The 5397-nt window shown below is 41.4% G+C and overlaps 1 non-coding gene across 1 annotated transcript; it reads left to right on the top strand.

Annotated features, from left to right (window-relative positions):
* The first annotated feature begins 2448 nt into the window (after positions 1–2448).
* Positions 2449–2551, top strand: LOC131920257 (U6 spliceosomal RNA). Its single transcript, XR_009381597.1, has one exon. It is a non-coding gene; the product is annotated as a U6 spliceosomal RNA (small nuclear RNA).
* The last annotated feature ends 2846 nt before the right edge of the window (positions 2552–5397 follow it).

Raw genomic sequence — 5397 nt, 5'->3', positions numbered from 1 at the left:
TTCAGCAGCAGCTATCCAGATGATCTGAGGACTTTGAAGCAGACAGTTTATAACTAAGATGGGCAGAGGAAATGCATTGTTATACTCATTATCTTATTGAAATAAATTTTTATAAATGAAATTATAAGGTGATTTATAAAGAACTGCTGTACTGGCTTACATATGTAGTTAAGACAACATGGATTAAAATACATAAAAAAAAAAAACTGAGCCTGTTGATGCCATTCTGTAATTCTTTGGGAAGCTGAGACAGGAGGATCACAAGTTCAAGGACTGCCTGAGCCACAGATAAGACCAATTCAGACAACTTTGTGAGACTCAAAAAGTAAAAAGAAGGTGCTGGGGAGATGGCTCAGTGGTTAGGAGCACTGTTGCTGCTGCAGAGAACCCAGGCTCAGTTCAAAGCACCTACATGGTGGATCACAATCATCCATATCTCTGGTCCCAGGGGGTCCAACAACCTCTTCTGACCTCCCTGGGCACCAGGCACACACACAGCACACACCAGACACATACACACATATAGGCAAAGCACTCATACACATAAAATTAAACAAATCTTTTTAAAAAGTGTAAAGAGGATTGTTCATTATAAACTTATGTAAATGCTGTGAGCAATGACCATTCCATAGCCCCAATATTGTGCTGTCTTGAAATTTCTTCCATTAAAGCAATTAGTCCATTACTTTTGAACGTGGCCTCACTAAAGTTTTCAGGATATGAGAAAAATGTGGCTAGATTCTTCACCAGAATAAAACGTGAATAGCCTCCAGTCCAGTTCCTGATAGAGTCCTGTTCTCTTCTGAAACCCCTAAGTTTTTATTCTCCATATTTCCATTCACATTCTGGTCTTTCTCAAACCCACCAGCATGGCCCATTAAGCTCTGCTTGTAACATTCTAGGGATTCTATAGCTCACAGTTGCAAACTCTTCCATATTCCCCCCACAAACCAGTTCAGAAGGCCTATGAACTATATAATCAGAAATGGCTATAGTTTCTGTATCAATTTTCTGTCTTAGTTACTTTTCTCATAGCTGTGAACAAATACTTGACAAGAGGCCATAAAAGGATTTTGTTTTGGCTCACAATGTAAGTGGAACACAGTCCATCATGACGGGAAAGACAAGGCAGTGGATGCTCCGTGGCAGTGGGGAGCAAACAGCAACTTCCTGCTCACATCTCAGCAGGGCAGAAAACAGAGAGAGGCCGAGGCCAGAACCATGTGCAGGCTCTAACCCATAAGTCAAACTCCAACGACCTACTTCCTCCAGCCAGGCCTTAATTCTTAAAGGTTCCACAGCCTACCAAAACAGTGCCACCAGCTGAGGACCAAATATTCCAACACCTGAGCCTGAAAGGACGTTTCACATTCGGACCACAGCATAAGAAAAGCATATGGGTTGACTAATATGGCAACCATCTTTGGGAACATGCCTCAAAACAACTATTAACCCACGTGAAACAAAGATTGATGGAAGAGAGCCTTAAGAATACTGAAATGAAGCATGCGAACGAGGACAGAGATGACTGTAAGGAAAGTTGGGGGATAGAGCTGGAGACTCAAGAACAGTGAACAGTACTGGGTTGAAATAAGGAATTAAGGCATATTTTCATGAAGATGAGATAGGCCAATGAATACAGAAAAAAATTGTTTTTAGAAAAGTCTTGTCAATTCAGGTATAAGTTTTATTTGCCTTTAAGATGAAAGTGAGGGGGTGGAAGGAGATAAGAGAACCACTAGAAAAGGAAAAGGGGGAAAATGCTAAAATCCTATTTTCCAGGCTGGAGGTGCACCGTAGTGATCAGACCTTTGCCTAGCATGCTTGAGGCACTAGGTTCAATGCTGGCAGCACACACACACACACATACACACACACACACACACACACACAGACACACATAGACACACACAGACACACACACAATCCCATTTGCCTTGTGAAAACAGGGTGGTGAGCCTGATTGTGTTGTGACACGGCCACATCACCCTGACTAAGTCTTAATGTTTCTGTAAGCTCTCCTCCTGCAGATCTGAAGAAATCTATCATGACTTCATCTTGTCTTGGAAGCTATAATCACAGTTGATGCCAGCTCTGTCAGAATCTCAGGCAGGGTTGGTGACACAAATTTAATGGCATCTCTGAGTAGAGCTTGGGAGGTCAGGATGGCCTCTGCAACAGAACTAGCAGCTGCAGACACCAGGAGGAGACAGTACGAGGACAAACCAGTGACGTGTTTCTATTCTTTTATGGTGATGAACAGTCTTCCCTCCAAAGAGAAGGGCAGGGAGGAGAAGCAGCAGGTGTGCAGGGCCTCTGCAGGTGTGTGTGACACACCCGCTTGTGGGAATGCATGGCATTCAAGAGGTGTGCAACCGAGGACAGTTGGGAAGCATTCTGGAGACATGTCTCAGACAATAGGCTATTTTCTATTGAAAGTCAACTCCAGTGCTTGCTTCAGCAGCACATATAATAAAACTGGAACAATACAGGCAAGCTTATGACTCCTGAACAAGATGACATGCAGATTCACAAAGCATTCTGTGTTTTTAATATATACAACTTTCATTTCACAATAGGAAAAAAAAAGAGGGTCAACCCCAAACACCTTTCTTCACTCACGTCATACCACAGAAGGCCTGGGCTTGGATAGACTCCGCCTTTCTGAGGTAATTACCATTAACTTGCCTCATTGTAAATAAACCAGTTACCCAAAAAAGCTGAGGCAGTCAGCAGTTGGCACAGCCATATCTGAATGGAATGGCAGAAGTCATAAAGCCAGCACAGCTGCTTGACAAAGATCCAGCGAAGCTGAGCCACATGATAGCTGCCATGTCACCTTTGGCTTTCATCTCCATCCGTTGCATACTTGGGGCACTTTTAATATTTGTACAATCTGGGGATATTAGATTGATGGAAATTTTCTTATGAATTATTTATGCCTTCTCTCAGGAATGCTGCTTCTAAGCTTCCCCAGAACATACTATTCCCACCCCCTCCCACTTTGAGGGAGATATCCTTATCTACTTGAAGGTGTTCCTTATGCCTTGGAGGTTGTGACACATAAAAGAAGCCAGAGGTCTCTTCATGAGGCTATGAGACATTCTTGAAACATCTGTCCCTGTACTTACACAGGAACAAGATATTCAAAACAAAGCAAACTCCAAAAGATCAACAAGATTCAGTGGGTTAGAGGAGTTGGCCACAGTTCAGATTACAAGCCTCTTCCCACTGCACACTCAGACATTTACGTGGCATACAACTCTGCCCTACATAGAGGCATATTGATGAACAAAGTATGGAGTGGAAAGACGATAAAAGTATGAGGTGTCAGGACCTCCCTCTCTTAGAACAGTTAGCTCATGCAGAGCCACTATAATGTCATATGACCAAGAAACAACAGAATGCCAGGATTAGATATATAGACAAATTCTATAAAGATGTAAATGTGAACATTGACTGTATTATGCCAGAATTTGAGTAATAACTGTAGCAGCTTTGACCTGAGGATTTTTCCTGGGCACTCTGACCACTAAGAATTAGTAATACACTGCTTGAGAAATGGCAAAATGCCCAGGGTGGTTGAAGATTTTTGTTTTGGTCTAGTGTCCTTGAAGCAACCAAAGCTACCAGCCTGAGAACAGGCTGTCATATGCCTCTAGATTCTTAAAATTGGGATATGGGGTTAATGAGTAAGAATGATAACTCTGTTTCTTAATGATGTCAAAACCTGAAGGAAAATGATTGGAAATGATAACTCAGTTCTATCATAGTTTACTAATGAGTCCAAAACCAAAAATGATATGATCTATATTTTGGAACATCATGAATGTATTCCTACTTACTAAATTCTGTATAAATAAAGCCTGTGAAAGATACAGGTTGTCAGAGTAGGACAAGCCATACTGAGATGTGCTTCCTCTATGTCCATCTCTCCTAAAACAAAATTAAGAAGTGTCCCATGTCTGATTCCTCCATTGCTGCTCTTGTATCCATCCATCTTCAGACCCTGCCCTTATCTGGAGCTGGACTCCATCAAGCAGTAGACTGATGCTTTGAAGTAGAGGGAGCTAAAGAAATGGTTATGGACTACAGAAAGGTAAAGAGATAAAATCTCCACTCTGTAAGGCAAGACTTTTTCAGTGCAGGACACAGGCCAATGACACCTAACACCAGAACAGTTATTAAAGGGCACTACTCAAGCTTTGCTTCCAGCTCTAGAGGTAGAACCTCAGGGATTCAAGCATCCGTAACATGGATTCTTAAGCACACCAAGGTCTAGAAATAGGAGTCACTCTGTGATGGCCAAGTTCAAGCTTTAAGTGTTCTTGAAATTCCTACTGACTGTTTATACCGATTTGCCCTGATGGTGACAAACAGAAGATTTTCCCCCAAAGAATGAATTGACGAAGAAACAGCAGTGATTGTCATGTTAGAGTTCTGCAGGGATATGAAAAGAAGCCTAAGTGGATGCCAAGACTTTGCTGGCCCACAGAATGGCTCACAGGGGGATGTCCTTGGGCCTTGCAAGGTCACTTCTCCAGGTTTTGGTTAGAACTCCCCAGAGCCCAACATGAGGGACAGTTTCTTAAGGAAGGATAATACAACCCTGGTTATCTTCACTAACTCATCATAAAAGCAAGATGGATGCTAGAAAAGCCTCTCAACTCTTCCCCAAGGCAGCTATGTTATCTGTTTACTTATCCAAAATTTCATCTGTTGCAATTCCCTAAATGGAGTTTTATGGAAATAAAAAAAAATTAAAATTAAAAAGGAAGAAAGAAAAATAATTGCACAGTTTGGAAATCAGAATACCCAGGGCTCTTGCTCAGCCCAGTAAAGACAGAGTAGTTCTTTGCCTTGGCTTCAACACCTTAAACAAAAAGACGATCAGGAGAAGGCCTGGGGACTTCTAAAGGTTCTTCCTATCCCACCACCTCTTAATTTTTAAGAAAGAAAAGCCAATATTTCTGGAAAGAGTTGGGTATTCTACCTTCTCCAGAATGTATATGGAAAATAGCATGTACTTTTTTTTTTAATTCCTTTGAGAATTTCATGCATTCAAGTTTGCATCTTTTCATATCACTCCCCTCCAGAGACAAAGTAGCAAGTGCAAATATTACGAGTCCAGTGCCATCTGGTGCATTTTGAGACCATGACATGCTGGTTGGTATGTTCTCCCTATCCCCTACCATTTGATGGTGCATAGAAACACAGTATGTACTAGGTACATGCTGCATATTTATAATAATATTACTATAGGCTATTTTAGTAAAAAAAATGGTAAACACAAAACTATATTAAAGATAAAACCAAAACCAAAGGTGAAATGTGTTGTTTGTTTTTTACTCTTTTGGGGGGAAGTCCACCACCCAGCTCCCAAATAAATCATACCAA

This window comes from Peromyscus eremicus, chromosome 9 (genome assembly GCF_949786415.1).
Source record: "Peromyscus eremicus chromosome 9, PerEre_H2_v1, whole genome shotgun sequence".
NCBI classification, from domain to species: Eukaryota; Metazoa; Chordata; class Mammalia; order Rodentia; family Cricetidae; genus Peromyscus; species Peromyscus eremicus.
The sequence above is the reverse complement of the archived record's forward strand: the minus strand, read 5'-3'. Positions and strand labels throughout refer to the sequence as shown.